This window comes from Aotus nancymaae, unplaced genomic scaffold, assembly GCF_030222135.1.
Source record: "Aotus nancymaae isolate 86718 unplaced genomic scaffold, 86718_ANA_hifiasm-v0.15.2.pri h1tg000008l, whole genome shotgun sequence".
Lineage (NCBI taxonomy): Eukaryota > Metazoa > Chordata > Mammalia > Primates > Aotidae > Aotus > Aotus nancymaae.
In genome coordinates, this window is record NW_026988419.1 from 18,912,358 (window position 1) to 18,935,915 (window position 23,558).

Below are 23,558 nucleotides of genomic sequence, written 5' to 3' on the forward strand. Positions count from 1 at the left end.
AGAAGAGTTAGTCTATGGTAATGGGCTGACATCGTTGGCTGGTAGTGTGGGAGCCATCACAAGGACTCCATTTGTCATCAGCCCTCTGCACACTGGAGTGACCCTTTAACTTCACAGGTCTCCTTAACCCTGAGTTGATCTGGTGAATTGCTTGGCATTTGACCTGCAAATGGGTGATTTCATTAACTTTATTGATCTGCAGTGGAAAATAAAGACTTTCAATGCTCAGAATCCATTGTTCAAAACAAGTATACAATCAAAGGTTAATTTAACCTTGAATGCATGTTTGGAGTGCATTTTTTTTTTTTTTTTTTTGAAAGAGAGAGAGAGAATAGGAAGGAGGAAAAAGGAAGAGAAAGAGAGAGAGAGAATGGGGAGGAGGGAGAAGGAAAAGAAAGAGGGAGAGAGAATGGGAGTATTGCTTTCTTGCCCAGGCTAGAATGCAATTTAGTAATGGGTATTGAAAAGCTCTTTTATACTGATAATTATACTTAATGATGTAGTCAGGAAGGAATAAGGGAAGAAGATAACAAACAAACAGCCAACCAATATTTAATTTAAACCTATGAAATGCTATGCGATTACTGAGGGGTGATTTACTTCCAATTATATAGTCACCTTTGGAATAGGTGTGAGGTGGTAATGTATGTTTTGTGTATTTGAAGTGGAGAGTTCTGTAAATGTTTATTAAGTTTACTTGTTCCGGGTCTGAGTTCAAGTTCTGAATATCCTTGTTAATTTTCTATCTCGTTGATCTATAGAATCGTTAGCTCTTCTTGTTACATTGATCCTTTTGCCATTATGTAATGTCATTCCTTGCCTCTTTTGATCTTTGTTGCTTTAAAGTCTACTTTATCAGAGGCGAGAATTGCATCTCCTGCTTTTTGTTTATTAGTTTATTTTTACTCTCTGTTTGATTGGTAAATCTTCCTCCTTCTCTCTGAGTCTTTGTGTATTGTTGCATGTAAGATGGGCCCGGATGCAGCATACCGATGGGTTTTGGCTTTTTATCCAATTAAAATATATATAGGTTTAATACCGGCGTTTGATGCTAGCTGGCTGTTTTGCTCATTAGTTGATGTAAATTTTTTATTGTGTTAAAGTTCTTTGCTTTTTGATATATTTTTGGAAAGGCTGATATTGGTTGTTCCTTTATATGTATAGTGCTTCTTTCAGAAGCTCTTGTAAAGCAGGCCTGGTGGTGGTGAACTCTCTAAGTACTTGTTTGTTCGCAAAAGATTTAATTTTTCCTTCGCTCATAAAGTTTAGTTTGGCTGGATAGGAAATTCTGGGTTGAAAGTTCTTTTCTTTAAGGATGTTAAATATTGGTCCCCACTCTTTTCTGGCTTGTAGGGTTTCTGCTGAGAGATCTGCTGTAAGTCTGATAGGTTTCCCTTTATGAGTAACCTGACCTTTCTCTCTGGCTGCCCTTAGTATTTTCTCCTTCATTTCAACCCTAATAAATCTGGTGATTATGTGCCTTGGGGTTGGTCTTCTTGAAGAATATCTTTGTGGTGTTCTCTGTATTACCTGGAGTTGAATATTACCCTGCCTTGCCAGGTTGGGAAAATTTTCCTGAATGATATCCTGAAGAGTATTTTCCAACTTGGATTCATTCTCTTCATCACATTCAGGTACACCTATCAAACGTAAATTAGGTCTTTTCACATAGTCCCATATTTCCTGGAGACTTTGCTCATTCCTTTTCATCCTTTTTTCTGCATTCTTGTCTTCTCGTTTCATTTCACTGAGCTGATCCTCGACTTCTGATATCCTTCCTTCTGCTTGATCAATACGACTGTTTAAACTTGTGCATGCTTCGCGAAGTTCTCGTGTTGTGTTTTTCAGCTCCATCAATTCACTTATATTCTTCTCTAAATTGTCCATTCTCGTTAACAGTTCGTCAAACCTTTTTTCAAGGTTCTTAGTTTCTTTGCATTGGGTTAGAACAAGTTCTTTTAATTCACAGAAGTTTCTTATCACCCACGTTTTGAAACCTGCTGCTGTTATTGGAACACACGTGTAATCTATTAAGCCTTGTTCCGTTACTGATGAGGAATTGCAATCCTCTGTAGAGGGAGAGGCATTCTGATTTTGAGTATTCTCTACCTTTTTACGCTGGTTTCTTCCCTTCATTATATATTTGTCCGTCTGTCGTCTTTATAATTACCGGCTTTCTAACTGTGTCTCTGACGTCCAACTTGTTGATTCCCTGTGCCGAGATCTGAGCAATCTACTGAGCCAGCCAAAACAGTGGTGTTAAGATTGATGGTGCTTTTCTGCCCAGGAATCTCCGGACTCTGCACCAAGAACTGGCGTGCTAAGGCACCAGCAAAACCACCACGCCGGCCACAAGAGTCGCCCTGGCGACCCGTGGGGCTCCTCCACTGGGAATCTCCTGGTCCGTGAGCAACAAATAATCGTCTGAAAGTGTGGCGTCCTCTCATTCTTTGAGCTTTCACTGGGAGGTACGTGCCCGAGCTGCTAATCATCAGCCATCTTGGATCTCTCTCCTGGAGTGCATTTAGATACATAGCATTTTGGTGTCATTTTGTTTGACAAAGTTGAACTCATGTGAGAACATATACAAATATAGTTACTCTAAGGTTGAGATAAAACAAGAAAATGGCAACTCTGAGAACAAGGTAATTTGTTTTTAGTGATACCGACTTTCATTCAGAAAATACATTTGCCAATATTTAGTAGGTAAGATGATAAACAACATATAAATTGAATTTTTAATAACTGCATAAAGGCCAGGCACAGTGGCTCACAACTGTAATCCCAGCTCTTTGGGAGGCCGAGGCGGGCGGATGGCCTGAGGTTGGAAGTTCGAGATGAGCCTGACCAACATGGAGAAACCTCATCTCTACCAAAAATACGAAATTAGCCAGACGTGGTGGTACATGCCTGTAATCCCAGCTACTCGGGAGGCTGAGGCAGGAGAATCGCTTGAACCCAGGAGGCAGGGATGTCTGTGAGCCAAAATTTTGCCACTCCACTCCAGCATGGGCAACAAAAGCAAAATTCCATCTCAAAAAAAAAAAAAACTGTATAATTATATAATTAATGGATTTAAAAAAAGAATCTTCAGGAGTTCTGATAGAAGATGAATGAAACAGAAATATAGCCATGAAAGATAGTGTACAGGTTCACTGCTAATAGTAGATATCTTAAAATGTTGGTGAATAGACTGGATGAAAAAGATAACTATGATTTTCCCCCATCTGCTTTAAAATATGAAAGTAATGTGATTTTAATATGCCTGAATTTAAGAGGGGAGAATGACCTGTATTCAGTGAGGTTTTTTATGTTTTTTTGGTTTGTTTTTTGTTTTTTGCCTCTGTGCCTCTGGTCTGATAAAATTCATTTTTGCCATTTCACAAGATAGGCCATTTCAGAGAAGATTCTTGCTTATTAAGTTAAATGTACTAGTGACAAAAGAATGTAGAAAGGAGGCAAAAATTTCTTCTCTCTGGTGCAAAAGGAACATTAGAAAATTTAGAGAACTATTTAAATGCTGGGTTGCTTTTCAATTGTACCAAAAGTTGTCCACCTCAGAGGTACCACCCTGAATGTTGCTGATCTTGTCTGAATTGTACCAAAAGTTCCTAAGTAAGCCTTTAATGTTGCAGGTTTAAGAGTCGCTATTACCCTTGAAGGAAGATAGGCATTTGTGTCCTGCAGTTAACAGTTGAGCCAGTTTCACTGTGGCATTGATTGAGTTTGCTGGCTTCAGCTGCTGGGTCTTTGCCATTATAAAGATACGATCTGATGCAATCATACAAAGACTCCTGATATTTATGTAGATGTATTTTCTCTGGCTGAAGAATTCGACTCTACCTAATTTCAAATCACTGTTAGGCATGATTGGGCCGGTACAATGTTTCTCAATTTCTTGGAGACTTGCTGCATATAAAAGTCAAGGATTTATTAAATTAAATCTCTATCTCCTGATAATGAGATCTGTGACTGCCACTCATATCAGAGCACACTCCCACATTTATGACTTGAGATATCAAGCATTTTTGTCTATATCAGGATAAATTCAAGTATTTCTGAAACAGGATTCAAATATGACATTTTGCCAAATATTTATGTTTATTCTATACATTAAGAACATAGCATTGGAAACTTTAAAAAAAAAAAAAAAGATTTCCTTTTGCCTTGTATTTCATTGCCAACAATGATGACTCTGCAATACGAATTTAGTCAGCAATATTTTTGATTCATGAAGCAGAATAGCAAGTATTTTGCTCTTCTGTAGTAATATTGGTTCTGCAGGGAGCCAGTAGTAAAATATTTATTTTTCTGAGTAAACTAAGCAGACATGAATCAGAAGACACATGGGAAGGAAATAAATGTTCTTCTGAGACAGTTTTGCAAAGGCTCTTTTTGACAATAACCACACTTTATATCTCTGTCCTTTACAATATTCTGTAATTTCTAATACACCATAAAATAAATTTATACTTTCCTTTTAAAGACAGTAGTTGTTGGTTCTGCTATCAATCCCTCAAGTTAAAGTAAATTGTGTGATCTGAAGCAGAGTGATATAGCAGCAAGTGCATTAGCAGAAGGTTTTGGAAGTTCTGGATTGAGTCCCCACTGGGTCATTTACTGTCAACTTGGACAAGGCTTTTCAGAGTTTCATATACTTGACTTATATTACAAAAATAATCTTTAACCATCCTATGGGGTTACTTTGAGCATCAAATAAGATAATGCCTGTATAAATTGTTAGGTCTTCCATGGATACATAGGATTATAATTTAGTATATTTTTGACATCAAACTATCCATTATTCAGAGCTTATTCTACCTAAGAAAAAAAAAAAGCTGATGAATGTTTGTAACCAAAGCAAACAGTTTTTGGCTGCCATGATAAACAGGGAGAGATTTTGACATAAAAGAAATCTGACATCTTAGAGATGAGTAGCATCTTCAGACACGCCCCAGTTCCGAGATATAGATTTGCAATAATTTTAATATTACTGTCAGAATATTTACAACCTATTAAATTGTCAAATATTTTAACACTTTTTAATAGATACATAATAAATATACATATTTCTGGGGTTCATGTGATATTTTGATAAATGTACACAATGTATTTTGTAATGTATGATTGAATCAGAGTATTTAGGATATTCATTCCTCAAATATGTTATCATTTCTTTGTGTTGGAAACATTTAAAATCTTATCTTCTAGCTATTTTGAAATATACAATACATTATTATTAACTCTATATCACCCTACTGTGCTATCAAACACTAGAATTTATTTCTTTTATTTAATTGTATATTTGTACTCATTAGCCAACCTCTCTTTACACCCCTACCTCACTTCCCAGCGTCTGGTAATGTAACCATTGTTCTACTCTCTACATCTGTGAGTTTCACTTTTTTTAGCTCTCACATGTGAGTGAGAACATGTGATATTTGTCTCTCTGTGCCTGGATTATTTCACTTAACATAAACCTCCAGTTTCATCTGTGCTGCTGAAAATGACAGTATTTCATTCTTGTTTGTGGCTGAATAGTATTCCATTGTGTATATAAACCACATGTTCTTTGTCTATTCTTCCATTGATGAACACTTTGGTTGGTTCTATATCTTGGCTATTATAGGAATAGTGCTGCAATATGCATGGAGGTTCAGGTGTCCTTTGCTATCCTGATTTCCATTCGTTTGGATAAATACACAGTAGTGGGATTGCTAGATCATATGGTAGTACCATTTTTAGTTTATAGAGAAAACTCCATGCTGTTTTCCATAATGGCAGTAATAATGTATATCCCCACCAACAGTATATAAGAGTTCCTTTTTCTCTGCATCTTCACCAGCATTTGTTGTTTTGATAACAGCCATTCTAACTGGGGTGAGATGATATCTCATTGTGGTTTTGATTTGTTTCCCTGATCAGCAATGTTGAACATTTTTCCACCTATCTATTGGCCATTAGTATGCCTTCTTTTGGAGAATGTCTATTTAGATCCTTTGCATAGTTTTCAGTGGGATTAGTTGAGTTTTTGCTGTTGAGTTGTTTGAGTTCCCCGGTATATTTTGGATACTAGGTCCTTATCAGATAAATAATTTGCAAATTTTTCTCCCATTCTACAGGTTCACTTTGTTGATTGCTTCCTTTGATGTGCAGAAGCTTTTAGCTTAATATAGTCTCATTTGTCTATTTCTGTTTTTGTGGCCTGTGCTTTTGAAGTCTTAGCCATAAAATCTTTGCTTAGACCAATGTTCTGGAGTGTTTTCTTCTAATTTTACAGTTTCAGATCTTACTCTTAAGGCTTTAATCCTTTTTGATATGGTGGGAGATAGGGGTCTAGTTTTATTCTTCTGCAAATTGATACCCAGTTTTCTCAGCACCATTATTTGAAGAGGAGGTCTTTTCCACATTGTATGTTCTTGGTGTCTTTGTTGAAAATCAGTTGGCTGTAAATATGTTGATTTATATCTAGGTTTTCTATTCCATTCCATTGGTCTATGTGTCTGTTTTTATACCAATACTATGCTGCTTTGATTACTACAGTTTTGTGCTGTATTTTGAAGTCAGGTAGTGTGATGCCTCCAGCTTCTTAATTTTTGCTCAGTATTTCTTTGGCCAGTTGGGGTTCTTTGTGGTTGCATAAAAATTTTAGCATTTCTTTCTATTTTTGTGAAGAATGCCATTGATATTTTGATAGGATTTGCATTGAATCTGTAGATTGCTTTGGATAGTACTGTCATTTTCATTTCAATAATATTAATTATTCTAATTCGTGAGCATAGGATGTCATTCCTTTGTGTTCTCTTCAATTTCTTTCATCAATGGTTTATAGTTTTTATAGTACAAGTCTTTCACATCCTTAGTAAAATTTATTCCTAGGTATTTTATGGGTTTTTTTTTTTTTGTAGCTATTATCATTGGGATTACTTTCTTGATTTCTTTTTATGCTAGTTTGTTATTAGTGTATAGGGATGCTATTGATTTTTGTATGTTGATTTTGTATCCTACAACTTTACTGAATTCCTTTATCAGTTCTAGAAGTTTTCAGATAGTCTCTAGTTTTTTTAAAATATGTAACATCATGTTGTCTGCAAAAAGGAACAGTTACTCTTTTTTGCTTTGTTTGTCTTGATGGCTTTTTCTTTTTCTTGCCTGATTTTTCTGGCTAGGACTTCCAGTCATATTTTGAATAAGTGCTGTGAAAGTGAGCATCTTTGTCTCATTCCAGTTCTTAGAGGAAAGGATTTTCAACATGTCCCCATTCCGTATAATGTTAACTATGAGTTTTTCATATATGGCCTTTATTATGTTGAGGTATGTGTCTTCTATGCCTAATTTGTTGAGTGTTTTTATTATAATGGGATATTGAATTTTACCAAATGCTTTTTCTACACCTATTGAAGTGATCATATGGTTTTTCTCCTTCATTCTGTTGATATGATTATGATGTATCACATTTATTGATTTGTGTATGTTGAATCATCCTTGTGTCCTTGGGATAAATTCCACTTGATCATGTTATATTATCTTTCTGATGTATTGTTGGATTTAGTTTGCTTTAGTATTATTTTGTTGAGGATTTTTGCATCTGTATTTATCAGGGATATTAGCCCATAGTTTTCTTTATTTGTTGTGTTCTTATCTGGTTTTGGTATCAGAGTAATGCTGGCCTCATAAAATATATTAGAATTTCTTCCTTTTTAATTTTTAAAATAGTTTGAGAAGAATTGGTGGTAGTTCTTCTTTATAGGTTTGGTAGAATTCAGTAGTAAAGCTATCCTGTCCTGAGCTTTTATTTGATGATAGACTTTATTACTGATTCAATCTCATTACACTTTTTTGATCTGTTCAGATTTTCTTTCTTCCTGATTTCATCTTGGTATATTGTATGTCTCTAGGAATTTATTCATTTTTTTTTTGGTTATCCAATTTGTTAGCAGATAGTTGTTCATAATCATCTCTAATGATGATTTGTATTTTTGTGTTGAAAATTGTAATATCTCCTTTGTTTCTGAATTTATTTATTTGAATATTCTGTTTTTGGTTAGTCTAGTTAGCAGTTTGTCAGTTTTATCTTTTCAAAAACCAACTTTTTGTTTCATTGATCCTTTGTATCTTTTTTAGACTGTATTTAGCTTATTTCTGTTTTAATCTTCATTATTTCTTTCCTACTACTAATTTGGGGTTTGGTTTTTTCTTACTTTCTTAGTTCTTTGATGTGTATTGTTAGACTGTTTATTTGAAATTTTTCTACTTTGATGTAGATGTTTATTGCTATAAACTCTCTTAGTACTGCTTTTGCTGTATCCTGTTAATTTTGGTATGTTGTGTTTCCATTGTCAGTGTTTTCTTAATTTCTTCATTGACCTGGGGTCATTCAGGAGCTTGTTGTATAAATTTTATGTATTTGTATAGTTTCCAAAGTTTTCTTGTTACTGATTTCTAGTTTTATTCAATTGAGGTCTGAGAAGATACTTGATATGATTTAGATTTTTAAAAATACATCGAGACTTGTTTTGTGGGCTAACATATAGCTTATCCTGGAGAATGTTCCATGTGCTGGTAAGAAGAATGTGTATTTTACAGCTTTGGATGAAATGTTATCTAAATGTCTATTAGGTCTATTTGGTCTATGGTACAGATGAAATTTGATGGGATTTTTTTATTTGTTTATTTTCTGTCTAGATGATCTGTCCAATGCTGAAAGTAGGGTATTGAAGTCCTCAACTATTATTGTTATAGTTTATCACTCTAATATTTGCTTTATATATCTGGGTACTTCAGTTTTGGGTGCATATATATTTACATTTGTAATATATCCTGTTGCTAAATTGATCCCTTTGTCATTATATAGTGACCTTCTTTGTCTCTTTTTATGTTTTTGACTTAAAGTCTATTGTGTCTGATAGAAGTATAGCTATTTCTACACAATTTTGGTTTCCATTTGTGTGTAAAATCTTTTTGCATCCCTTTACTTTTAGTCTATGTCTTAAGAGGTGAAGTGAGTTTCTTGTAGGCAGCATATAGTTGGGTCTTGTTTTTGTTTTTAATACATTTCACCAATCTATATCTTTTAGTTGGGGAATTTAAACCATTTACATTGAAGGTTGTTATTGATATATATATGTAAGGACTTACTCCTGTTATTTTGTTGAAGTTTTTCCTGATCATTTTGTATATCCTTTGTTCTTTTCTTCCTCTTTTGCTGTTTACTTTTACAGTTGGTGTTTTTCCACAGTGGTAACATTTCAGTCCCTTCTCTTTCTCATTTGTATATATATATTCTACCAGTGAATTTTATACTTTCGTGTGTTTTCAAGATAGTAGATATTGTACTGTTGCTTCCAGGTGTATAACTCTGCTATAGTTTGGATGTTTGTTCCTCAAATCTCATGTTGAAAGTTGATCTTCAAAGTTGGAGGTGGGGCCTAAAGGTGTTTGGGTCATGTGGGTAGATCCCTCCTTAATGGCTTAGTACCATCCTCATGGTAATGAGAGAGTTCTCATTCTACCAGTTCCCATGAGAGCTGTTTGTTAAAAAGAGCCTGGCATCTACCTGCTCTCACGCTTTCTCTCTCACCATGTGATCTCTGTATGTGACAGCTTTTTGTTTGTTTGTTTGTTTCCTTCCATGGGAGGAAGCAGCCTGAGTCCCTCAACTGATGCAGATGCCAGTGTCATGTTTCTTGAACAGCTTGCTGAACCAAGAGCCAAATAAACCTCTTCACTTTACAAATTATCCAGCCTCAAGTATTTCTTTATAGTTGCACAAATGAACTAAGACAGGCTCTCTTAAGCATTTCTTTTAGCACTGGTCTAATGGTGTGATGAATACCCACAGCTTTTGCTTGTCTGGGACAGACTATTTCTTCTTCAGTTTTGAAGGATAGACTTGTTGCATGTAGTATTCTTGGATGACAGTTTTTTTTCTGCACTTTGAATATATCATTCCAGTTTTTACCAGCTTTATGTAAGGTTTCTGTTGAGAAATATGCTGTTAGTTTGATAAGGATTCTTTTATATGAGACTTGACACTTTTCTCTTGCTTTTAGAAATCTTTGTCTTTGACTTTTGACAGTTTGACTATAAGGTGCCTTGGGAAGAGATTTTTTAGTTGAATCTATTTAAGAATTTTTGAGCTTCCTGTATCCAGATATCTGTATATCTTGCAAATATTTTCAGATATTATTTCATTATATAAGTTTTCTGTACTTTTGCTCATCTTTTCTCCTTCCAAACACCACAAATTGAAATATTTGGTCACTTTATAGTGTTTTATATCTTATATAGGCTTTATTCTTCTTTTTTAAAAATTCTTTATCTGATTTATTTCTATAAACCTGTTTTCCAGATCAAAAATTCTTCTGCTTGACTTTGTCTATTGTTGAGTTCTCAGGTGCATTTTAAAAATTTCATTGATTATTCAGTTCCAGGATTTCTGTTTAGCTTTTTTTAACTTGTTGTTGAATTTCTTATCTAGATGATGAATTTTTTTTAAGTTTATATATGTAATAACATGACATACCTATGTATAACATTGCTAGGACCATTGAAGAAACTATACAATGATGATCAACATTTTCCCCTTCCCATATGGACTTTAGATTAAGGGTGATAGCATGAGGAAGTAGAGTCAAAAACACAAAAATTATATGCAAGTGACAGCCAAAAAGTTAAGAAGCCAGGGACTCCAGGGATCCTGCTCTCTTCATTCCTTCCTCACCATCTTCCTCCTATCCAATCCGAATGACAGCTTGACAATTGAATGACCAGTCATAAGAGAGGCACATACATGCCTCATCCCCCCACATGCACATCAGCAAGTTCATCAGTTATTCTCACTGGGCCAAATGTTTAGCATATTGGAATTTGTGATGTAAGAGTGCAAGGGAGGATTACAGAATCTTAACTCTTGAATAGTTAGTTCTCACCCTGCCCTTCTCTATTATAACTAGCAGGTTGTATTCAGTAAGATTCAGTCCAAGCTGGTGATAACTAGATTGTAGATACTGGTCACTTTCAAGTCCTTTCCTCCTCTTGTTCATGAATCATCAGCATTGCTACTTCTCCACATCCCACAAGAGCTGGGTTGCAGAGTTCTGAGAAGGCAGAGATTTCTCAGTCTTCCTCATCTCCCTAAACACTTGCCCCAGCTTCCTGCAAGGTGAATCATCTCCTAAATACCTTCTCATTCAGCTCTGCTGTAGCACTAAGCTCCAAAGCCTACTTCAGTTTATCCCTTTTCTTTCTCTTTCCCCAAAATACACCTGGCATCATATTACATCTGACCCATGGGTCAGCACATATGCATGCATGATTGAGCATGTTTTTCCAGGTGCACAGTTCTGCTGCCAGAGCAGCTTTTTAGAAGCTAAGGCCCATATGTAGGCTGGGAAATTGGGCTGGGTCAGAGGCAGGAAGCTCCCATGGCTAGCTGCTGCTGCTGCTTCTTTTTTTTTTTTTTTTTTGGACCCTCAAGACTGTGTCCTACGTGAAGTTCAGGTTCACTTGCCTGAATTTGTAATTCCCAAATCACAACTTTCTATCTCCTCATGTAACCCTCAAATGGTTCCCCCGTGTAATACTTTCCCAGTATTTCATAGCACTACACTATTACCTCATCACCTATTGGTCTTCCTCACTTTTAATTTTACAATGAGCAATACAGAGTTTTTCTGCTCGAAGTTTTAGGGTATTAGAGTCAGAATCAATCTTGTATATATTTTAACTCTATTTTAGAGATGAGGAAATTGAAATCCAGAGAGGCTAAATGAGTTAAAGGTTATACGTGAGCACTGCGGAGACAGAGTAGAACTAGAACCCAGATGCTTTGACTCCTAAACCAGTGCTTTTCCCACTATCCCACGATACTTTCAAAAGCAACACGGTGGAAGAGAGAGAAAGAGAAAAAGTGCCCATTTTCTGTGAGTAACGTTCATCAGTCTTTACATTATTTGAGAGCCAGGGCAAACTGCAAGAGATAGTAAGTAACAGGGGCTAAGTGGGCATTGTAGTTTTAGGCAAGCAAGTCCGTTTTTCTTTCTATTTTCTTTTTTTTTTCTTTGAGACAGAGTTTTGCTCTTGTTCCCCAGGCTGGAGTGCAATGGTGTGATCTTGGCTCGCTGCAACCTCTGCCTCCCGGGTTCAAGTGATTCTCTTGCCTCAGCCTCCCTAGTAGCTGGGATTACAGGCACCTGCCACCACACCCAGCTAATTTTTTGCATTTTCAGTAGAGACAGGGTTTCACTATGTTGGCCAGGCTGGTCTTGAACTCCTGACCTCAGGCGATCCACCCACTTCAGCCTCCCAAAGTGTTGGGATTACAGCCATGGGCCACCATGCCCAGCTCTTTTTCTTTTGAAGGATTTTCTAAACCTGCTGTAATGGAAACATGAAGCAATAGCATCATAAGGGACAAAACACTTAGAAGCACAAAAACATGTCTCATTCAATCTACCTTTCCCAACTATGTCAGGTTAGCTTTTGGATGTTAAACCTGCCATATTATTCCCAAGGCTCAGCTTAATAAATTTTGGGATATTCCCCTCCAAAAGGAGAAATCACATCTCTCCATTTTCTCATAAAAGAGAAAGCATTTGTAGACTTATCCAATCCTAGTCTTTCCTATTTCTGGGCCCTACCTGGTCTATAGGGAGGAGGTAGGAGTCTCAATTTAACCAAAGGAATGGACTCAGAGCCCCTCTTCAACTTACATTACCTTCTCAGCAGCCATGAGGAGAATCATAGTCATTTCTGCCTAGTAAACTAAGATCTGACTAGGTGCCCATTTCATCCCTGCCTATAACATATAAACATCCAGTGGGGTAAGAAATAGTAGGAGAGGGCAGCCTGAGTTACCCTGCAAGCTTGCTGGTGATAACCAAGGACTTTCTCTGGGGCAGATCCTGTGGCGTGGATGTGGTCACCAGTTACCAGGTTCTTGTCCAGTTTTGCACTAGGCAGCTGCTTATTCTTCATCTTGGCTTTGGACATGGTGTAGTTTCCTGAATCAAAATATCTTTTCCCTTTCTGTAATATCTTCATGAGGAAGTCAGAGCCTCCAGGCTCTTATCGTAGGCTCAGGTATTTGGACTTCAGCTTTGGCTCCTCAGCTCTCTCAGAGACAATACCTTCTTTCTCCTGCATCACTGTTCTCCCTGCTGGTCTTCTCCATAGGATTCTCTTTTTCTTGTTGCTGGGATGTGATGGGACTGAGTCTGTGGAGTATAGGAAGACCCAGAAAGTCAACCGGAAAAGGGAAAGGGGAAGGGAAATGGGGACAACTAACCTGCTGCTCTGACTCCTGTCACCAGGGTTGCTCAGTCAAAATAGCCATAAATTGTTTTTCTGATTTATTTGTATCATTTATCTGTGTTCTCTTGTATCTCACTTAGTTTCTTTAATATCACTATTTTGAATAATTTTTCAGACACTTCATAGATTTTCTTTTCTTTGAGATCTGTTACTGGAGAAGTATTGTTTCTCATTGGAGATGTCATGTTTCTTTGCTTTTATGTATTTCTTGTGTCCTTATGTTGACATCTTTGCATTTGGTTTGAGTTACTCCAAATTTTATGGATTGGCTTATGTAGAGAAAGACTTTTTTCTATACATGTATCTATAGCATTGGTTGAGTAGCATGCTTTGGCTTTGATGCTGGGTGGCTGCAATCGTATACTGTCTGTATACTTTTTTCAGTTATAAACAGTGTCTGTGAATTCCTCAATTGCAGTGGTTAGCAGAGGCTATGGTGAGGTTTTACTCAGGACAGGAATGCCAGGAGAGACAGTCCTTGGGTGTCAGTGGTGGCAGCAGCAAGCTAGATGTGCAGGTCCTTGGGCCCCTGAGTAGTGTGAGTACCAGCAAAGGTGGACCAGTCCTTGGGCCTCCAAGCACCTTGTGTGGGTGCTGGCAGTGGTGGGCCAGGTGGGTAGGGTCTTGTGTTCTTGGATGGCATGCATGGCATTTCTGGTGGTAATTGTGGCTGCAGACTTACTTCAGGTCCCTGAGTGGCATGCACAGGTGCTAGGAGTGGTGGTGATAGGCTGGGTGAGCTGGTCACCAGGTCCCAGGGAGGTTCATGCGGGTGCTGATAGTGAGTGAGGTGGTCTCATTTCTTATGTCCCTGGACAGTGCATCTGTGTGCTGGTGGAAGCAGGCAGGGCAGGCCTACTCCCAGGCCCCCCAGGCAGCATGCACAGACAGCAGTGGTGATGGGGTGGGCCTGTCTTCAGGAACCCCAGTAGTGTGTGCAGGTACTGAAGGCCACAGGTTGGGCAGATTGATCCCTAGGGACCTGGATGGCATGCCTATTCATGCCAGTACCCAGGCCCCCTGAAGGCATGAGCAGTGGCCTTGCTGCTAGAGGAAGTGAGGTTGCTTACAGTGGTAGCAGCAGCCCTGGGCATGCAGCTCTCAAGCTCTTTGGGGTGGGGTGGGGGGCGTGTATGCTTTAGCTCCACTTGTCAGTGGCAGCCTCCTTGTTGCACTGCACCTCCTCTTCTTTGGGGTCTAGGATATTGTGTGGCTAGAGTGCTAGGCAACATGCTATACTGCTGGGTCTAGTTGGCATCATAACACTGCAGCCCTCTGAGGGATATCATTGGGGTTGTGGAGATGCAGGGCTGTTGGGCCCTAGAGCAGGATGTAATTAGTCAGGCTCTCAAAATGGTGCTGTGCTGCAGTTGGTTGGGTCTCCCATAGTGTGTGGGACCCAGTGCAAAGTCCCTCTCTGGAACTATGCCTTTGTGTGGACTCCGGGCAACTCCTTATACTAGTCTTGGGGCCCATGAGGGCTGAGAGGCTCTCCCTTGGCTGGATTGTAGGAGTTTGCATAGGAATGTGGACCACTGGGAATATTGTGCCTACCCTTTCCCCTCAATGAAGAGTTCCTCCTGGCTCCAAGCCAATACTGATTAGGCTGGCTGCTTCAGTTCTCTATTCTTCAGTGTTTCAGAGGTTTCCTGTCATTTCCTTGCTGAATTCCAGTGTTCTCTCTTAGAAGCTCCATTCAACATGGGGCTATCTACTTGCTCTTTTGTCCTTCTTTGTAGAGGAGGTGAGTGCTGGGTACGGTTAGCCATTTCAAAGCTGTCTAAATTGAAATATTTTATAGATGCCATGCATCAATGGTATCTTTAATAAATGCCTGAAATTCTATTAAAATCATGGAATATGTTTGTTGTATAGAAAAGTACAACAGTTATGTAGTTCTGATAATAGTTTATATTGTTTATTATATTTTCTTTATATGGTTTTAAGGTATGAATAATTTTTTTCTATATTACTGATACTCTTTCTAGGTTACTCAAGAAATTATTTACATTCTTAAATAAGGAGGTATTCTTAGATGAAATGTCTTTATTTCTAAGCTTCATAATTTTTTGTAACTTTAAGAATATTTTCTTGAGCTATTCTTCATAATTACATACTCTCAGTAGTATAGAAGAATCATAAGTTACAATCAAAATTTATCTTTATGTTGAATCTTTGTCAAGCATAGATTCCATATCACCTTTTAGAATTAGAAAGGGGAAATTTAAATGGCATAGACTATTAAATTCACAAGGTAATCACATGAGGGGCATATAAAAAATGTCTGTAGTCTAAAGTCTTGTTCTTTACAATGTAATAAAAACATATAAAATCCAAATTTGGCTCTGAACTTTAAACTTGCAGAACTCTACAAACAGTACAGGAAATATGTTTTGAAAAATAGCCAGAAATCAAAGGTCAATTTAATATGCCTAACAAAATGAGAGATTACCAAAAGTGGTTTTCTTTTTTAGTCCTTCCTTTTTTTATTTTCTTTTTATTGAAGGAAAGCATTCTATCTGTAAATGTCATTCTCCTTAAAATGCTCAAAATAATTTCCAAAAGAATAAATTTTTTCTTGAGATTTTTACATGGCTTATCAAAAAGTTTTCATTCCTTATACCTCACTTACTTTTGACATTATAAATATGTATCCCTTGAAAAGCATCTTTTCTTAAATAAATATTTACATAATGACTCAGTCTACTGCTAGTCCAGGCAGTACAGATTTAAAGGTGTGAAGACATAGTCTTGATTCATAGGAGCAACTGGCATTTCTTAATGATTTAACAAGTTTAAGAATCATTATTTTAGAAAGAAAACAAATATTTTAAGTCTAACACCATATGAAAACAAATTGTATTTTATCACTGATTTAACATGGGAGGGTGCGTGCATCAGTTATGTGTGTGTGTTAGTTATACATTATTGTATAACAAATCTTAGTGGCCTAAAAAATGTACTACATTTCATAAGGTTTGACAGGTTCATCTGGATTAGTTTACTCTATTTACTCTTTGTCTCAGCTGAGAATGCAGATATCTGCATATCTGACTGGGCTCCATCATATAATATAATTCATGCATATGACTAGCAGTTAGCATTGGCTTGTATTTTGTTTCTTCTTGACATGGCCTCTCAACTTGGCTTAGACTTTAAGAATATGGCAACTGGGTTCCAAAAAAAAGTAATTCAAGCAATGAAGGAAAACACTGCAAATCCCTTAAGACTTAGCCTCAGAAGTTACATAGCATTGTTTGCGAGTCATTCTATTATTGGAAATATATTGCAGAGATAGCCAGGTTACTGAGAGGAGAAGTAGAAGCCAGTCTCAACAGTAGGAGGAATCAAATAATTCACAGCCATCTTCAAGCAGCTAGAGGGGGAAAAGTCTCCATGTTTCGTGAGAAATTGACATGGTATCCTACAAATTGTTTCAGACTCTGCTATTACTTAAATGATTACTTGTTTTTTCTAAATATTTCTCTTTTTTTGCACAGTGATTGAAAACAGCTCATTGTATATATTGAACATTATAACTTTTTGATCTGGCACACAGCTTTGGAAAAATATATATGATTAACATGGCTGCAGGATAATTACCATCGGCACATAAAAGTAGAATAAAAACTTAAAAGTTTACATTAAATTTATGGAAGCCAATTGAAAATTTCTAAGTACAGTTTACAAATATAAATCGTTTATGCTCGTTACTTGATTAGACTTGGAATGACAGAAATGTTGATGATTGTTACACCACTCTTATAGCAGAGATTTCTAGGTATTGCCTCCTTTTCACTTTCTCCTCCTTCCTTAGTTTAGATGTATATATTTTTAGCTTAACCAAAGGATTACACCTTCAGGTATCCATTGCAGTTAGTTGTATGACTAAGTGCCAATTATCAGTCATAAGAAGTGTTGGGTGAGCCCTTCTTGTCTTCTTTCATTTTACTCTTCAAAGTAGATAATACTGCTGAACAAGGATCACATCCAGATATGGAGTGGGAAGCCGAAAGGAGTCTGGTTTCCTGATGACACTGAGGAACACTTATACCAGCCCTTGACTGACAAACTCAGGATTGCTTTTACGTGAGAAAAATAAACTTCTGCTTGTAAAGCTACTTTTATTGGGGATTTTTGTTTTTGCTGTTTTAAGGAGCCAAGCCTAATCCAAACTGATTCACCTGCTAAGCATGCTCTCCATCCCGGACTTAAACTTAATGAAAATATAGTTAATTTTGAGAATTATTTTTTCTATGGGTGATGTTTTAAACATGATTCTTGCCTTTTTTTCCTTTTTTCTTTTCTTTTCGGCCTGCCACTTCTTTGGTGGCTTCAATGAAAGAAATATTGTATGTGTGCACTTGTACTCATTTGCAAGCAAGGAAAATAAAAGAATTGTTAAAGTTGACCTCAGATAATATCCTCATTGTTGTTTGACAAGTACTAATTGGCCAAAAGCTACACCAAAGAAAGTGAATTCTTTTCTGTCTACTGTTTTGATTATCAGAGCACTATTGAGAATCCCAAGCAAGAAATGAGTAAGTCTAATTAAAATCAAATAATAAGTTAAATACTTTAATATTACTATGACTAATATGTAATCACTGGTTGATACAAATAAAACTTTACAACATTTTATATACATAGAAATATTTAAAAGTGGCTTTGAAATTTATGTTTTTTATTTGAACTGTGCCTTTATGCTGCTATAAACATTTGTACACAAGTCTTCGTGTGGACATATGTTTGCATTTTTCTTGGGTATATCTCTAGGAGTAAAATTGCTGGGTCATATAGTAACTCTATGTTTAATAATTTTAGAAACTACTAGACTGGTTTCCAAAGTGATTGTGCCATTTTACATTGCCAGCGGAAGTGTATGAGGGTTCTGATTTCTCTACATCCTTGACAACACTTATTACTGGACTTTTTGATTCACGTCATCCTAATAGGTATGAAGTAGCATCTCATTGTGGGTTTTTTGTTGGTTTGTTTTTTGTTTTCAGGCACAATCTCCACTCACTACAACCTCTACCTCCAAGGCTCAAGCAATTCTCATGCCTCAGCCTCCCAAGTAGCTGGGATTACAGGCATGTGCCAACACACCAAGCTAATTTTTCTACTTTTAGTAGAGACCACGTTTTGCCATGTTGGCCAGACTAGTCTTGAACTCCTGGCCTCAAGTGTTCCACCCATCTCAGCCTCCCAAAGTGCTGGAATAACAGGCATGAGCCACCATACCAAGCCTCTCATTGTGATTTTAATTTACATTTCCCTGATAACTAATGATGTCAAATATCTTTTCATGTGCCAATTGGCCATTTGTTTATCTTCATTGGAGAGACAGGTCTATTCATTTCTTTGCCCATGATTTGATTGGGTAGTTTGCCTTTTTATTATTAAGTTATAAGTGTATCAGTGTTCTTTGTATATGCTAGATACAAGTGCCTTGTCAGATATACAATTTGCAAATATTTTCTCCCATTCTGTGAGTTGTATTTCTACTTTTTTGATGGTGTCCTTTGAAACAATATCTGTTAAATTTTGATGATGTCTTATTTATCATTTTTTATTTTATTTTTTCTTTTGCCAATTGTACTTTTGATGTCGTATCTGAGAAACTGTTGCCTAATCTGAGGACATGAAGATTTACTCCTATATTACCTTCTAAAAGTTTTATAGTTTTAACCCTTATGGTTAGGTCTACAATCTATTTTGAATTAGTTTTCGTATGTGGTTTCAGTTAGAATTCCGCTGAATTCTTTTGCATGTGGATATCTGGTTTTTCCAGCACCGCTCATTGAAAAGATGATTCCTTCCCCACTGGTTGGTCTTAGCATTCTTGTCAAAAATCAGTTGACCATCAACGTAAAGGTTTATTCTTGGACTCTCAAATTCCATTTCTTAATCTGTATGACTAGTTTCATGCCAGTATCACACTATCTTGATTACTGAAGTTTGTAGTAAGTTTTGAAATTGAGAGATATTAATTTCCCAACTTTGTTCGTCTTTTTTGAGATTGTTTTTTTAGCAATTCTGTCTTTTGAATTTCTATACGAATTTTAGAATCAGCTTGTCCATTTTCGCCAAAAAAATAAGGCAACTGGAATTTTGGGAGGCATTGCATTGAATCTGCAAATCAGTTTGGGGAGTATTGCTATCTTAACAATACTAAGTCATCCAATTTATGAACATAGGATAGATTTTTTATTTAGTTTTTATTTTTTAATTTATTATTTATTATTTTTATTTATTTATTTTTGAGACAGAGTCTCACTCTGTCACCCAGGCTGGAATGCAATGACATGATCTTGGCTCACTGCAACCTCCCTCTGCTTCCTAGATTCAAGCTATTCTCCTGCCTCAGCCTCCCAAGTAACTGGGATTACAGGCACCAACCATCAGGCCTGGCTAATTTTTGTATTTTTGTAGTGATAGTGTTTCACCATGTTGTCCAGGCTGGTCTTGAGCTCCTGACCTCAAGTGATCCACCTGTCTCGGCCTCCCAATGTGCTGAGATTACAGGAGTGAGCCACTGTGCCTGGCCTAGTTAGTTTTTAAATACTTACTTCAATGATGTTTTATAGCTTTTTCAGTGTATAAACTTTACATATTTTTTGTTAAATTTATTCCTCAATATTTTTTGATGCTTCTGTAAATAGAATTGTTTTATTAACCTCATTTTCTAATTTTTTATGATTAACATATAGAAATACAGTTGACTTTTGTGTATTGATCTTATATCGTGGAACCTTGATGAATTCATTTATTAGTTTTAATAGTTTTTCTGTGGATTCCTTATGATTTCCTATATACAAGATAATGTCATGTATGAATAGAGTCAGTTTTACTTATTTCTTATATGCTGATGCCTTTTATTTATTTTTATTTCATAATTGACCTTACTAGAACCTCCAGTACAATGTTGAATTCAAGTGGCAAGAGTGGACATTCTTATCCTTTTCCTTATCTTAGGGTGAAAGCATTCACTGTTTCAGCACTAAGTCTGATGTTAGCTGTGGGTTTTTAAAAAATACATGCGCTTTATCAAATTGAAGACGTTCTTTTCTCATCTGTACCTAGTTTGCTGAGTATTTTTATAATGAAAAGGTTTTGGATTTTGTTGAATGCTTTTTCTCCATCTATTGAGATGTTATATGGGTTTTGTCCTTTATTCTATTAATATAATGTATTACAGTGATAGATTTTCATATATTAGAAAAACTCTTCATTCCTGGATGAATGAAGAGTTGGTTGCTCTTCATATGTTGCTGGATTCAGTTTCCTAGTATTGTGTTAATGATTTTTCTGACTATATTCATAGGAGATGTTGGTCTGTTGTCTTCTTGTGATGTCTTTGTCTGGTTTTGGCATCGAGGTAATTCTGGACTCATAAAATAAGTTGGAAAGTTTTTCCTCCTCTTCTATTTTTTATGGAAGAATTGGTTTTAGTCTATTAAATGGTAGAATTTACTAGGGAAGCCATCTGGGCCCAGTCTTTTCCTTTTTGGGAAGTTTTTTTGATTACTAGTTCAATCTCTTTTCTCTTAAAAGTCTACTAAGATTTTAAAATTTCTTCTTGAGTTAGTTTCAGAGATAAGTGTTTTTTTCAGAAATTTGTTCATTTCATTTAGTTTATCTACTTCTTTGTCATACATTTATTCCTAGTATTTCCTTATAATCATTTTTAATTTTGTAAACTCAGTAATAATGTCCCCTCTTTTATTCCTGATTTTAATATATTTCTCTCTTTTATTTTCTTGGTCAAGCTAAGCAAAAGTTTTGCCAATTTTCTTAGTCCATTCAAAGAACTAATTTTGGTTTCATTGATTTTTTTCTCTTGTTTCTCTATTCTCTCTTTCACTTATATCCACTCTCATCTTCTGCTTGCTTGTGACTTAGTTTACTCATCATTTTTTAGTTTCTTAAGATATGAGGTTAACATATTGATTTAAGATCTTTCTTTTCTTCATATAGGAATTTACAGGTACAAATTTCCCTCTAAGTACTGATTTAGTTGCATCCTATGAGTTTTGGTACATTGTGTTGTTATTTTCATTAGTATCAGATTATTTTCTAATTTCCCTTGCAATTTCTTCTTTGATCCATTGTTTATTTAGGAGTGTGCCTACCATTGATGTCAAATTATAGTATACAGGGGAAAAATGTTGAAAGGAAATTTTAATAATTTATAGTATGAAGTAAGTCCTACTCTGAAAGCAAATTACTTGCATTTAATAGAACATTCCATTGCTCATTTTCACTTCGCACCTGTGTTTTTTTATCATCACATATTCCAGGATGGTATGGGTAGATCTTCTCAAGGTTTTCATCATGTTTTCACCACCTACAATATCCTTTATTTTTTCTGACTCAATTTCAATTTCTCTGATTGTTCAGCAATCAGTGCAACATAGTGGTTTTTCTCCCTCTTCATGTTTAGGAGGCCATATAGTTAGCAAAGAAAGTCAAACATTTGTTTTATTTTCTATTTTCAGCATAACAAGAGTTCCAGCAGAAAAGAACTGACATTTAATGGACCTGATATGTATTTCATGTGTTATTTTAAATTAATTATTTCGATAGAATATGGAAGAAAATTGTTCCCATTTTCCAGATGAGACTCAGGAAATATCAGTAGTTTTACAAAAAGTCAAAATGATAAATGAGAGACCTGGGATTTAAACCCAGTTTTGTGCCATGTTAGTGCTCATAGTCTTTCCACTGCATCTGCTTCCTGAGCAAAGAAGAAGGCCCATCACTACTAGGTTTGGGGAATTTTATAATTAGCACTAGAAACATAGTAGCTTTGTCAGGCTCTACAATCTTTCTTTATTTCTCAAAGCTTTTACTTTTTAATTATCTGCTCATTCTCTCCTAAATGTTCTCCACCAGATGATCCACTTTAAAATGTGTAGGTTTCCAGAGTGTTTGATACTATAATTCTTCTTCTTTCTATTAGATCTGTTTATTGCATTATCCGCATTCTAGCCCTGATGTACATGCCACCAAATCTTGGAGACACCTAAGCTAGCATCTGTAATTTTGCTGTAAAATTCCATGCCTGTTATTTTTCTTTTTACTTTTTTTTTTTTTTTTTTTGAGACAGAGTTTCGCTCTTGTTACCCAGGCTGGAGTGCGATGGCGCGATCTTGGCTCACCGCAACCTCCGCCTCCTGGGTTCAGGCAATTCTCCTGCCTCAGCCTCCTGAGTAGCTGGGATTACAGGCACGCGCCACTGTGCCCTGCTAATTTTTTGTGTTTTTAGTAGAGACGGGGTTTCACCGTGTTGACCAGGATGGTCTCGATTCCTTGACCTCGTGATCCACCCGCCTCGGCCTCCCAAAGTGCTGGGATTACAGGTGTGAGCCACCGCGCCTGTTATTTTTCATGTTGCATCCCAGTAGATCTGAAGTTAACAGTGTCATTCCTACCATTTTACTTTATCCTTCTTCTATTCTTATTCTTTCTGTCCTAGCTGTTGGCCTTCCCCATCTTCTTGTCATATTTTATGATGTTTTCTCCATTTCCATTGTCAGCTTAAAGCTTGTAAGTCTAGTGGTTAAGATGGATTCTGAAGTGACACTGCTAGATTGAAATTCTTTCTCTGATACTGACCTGAAATGTAAGAACCTGAGGATGTTACTTTACCACTTTAACCTACCTTACAGGGTTATTGTGAACTTAAATAAGTAGACATATGTAAAATGCTTCATTAGAGTTCAGCGTACAGTGTTCAACAGCTTTAACTCTGATTTTTCTTATTAGTGTTATTCATTAAGTCAGTCACTATGATTCACACATAATTTTCTTGCAGTAAGAGCATAAGGTGGAACCTAGCATTCTAATATTTTTAAAAGAATTTCTGCATGATTAGCCATTGGCATCCTACAATCCTCTCACCTTTTTACTATCACATTCATAGCTTTTCTTGAAGACATTTTTATGAATTCTGGGTTTCTGGCAGCATGCCATAGTAGAATTTAGAATATTGTGCTAGAAAAGAGATTCATAAACTTAATAGGGTCTGATTTCTCCTTGTTTAATCAAGCACAGGACAATCAATATGCTTCTAAAGGTTTGGGTTGCCTTTAATGAATGGAATGATGGCATCCTTATATAATTGCAGGAGGGCACACTTCCTCTTCTCTTCCACTATCCAGCATCTTCACCATATTTTGATTTTCTCAGAACTCTGCATCTTCTATAACAAAATGCACTTCTCAAGTCTTGTCCTTTTT

The 23,558-nt window shown here is 36.3% G+C and overlaps 1 pseudogene; it reads right to left on the reverse strand.

Moving 5' to 3' along the window:
• Nucleotides 1–12,854: 12,854 nt before the first annotated feature.
• On the reverse strand, nucleotides 12,855–17,518 carry LOC110567617 (alpha-endosulfine-like; annotated as a pseudogene).
• Between the last annotated feature and the right edge of the window lie 6,040 nt (nucleotides 17,519–23,558).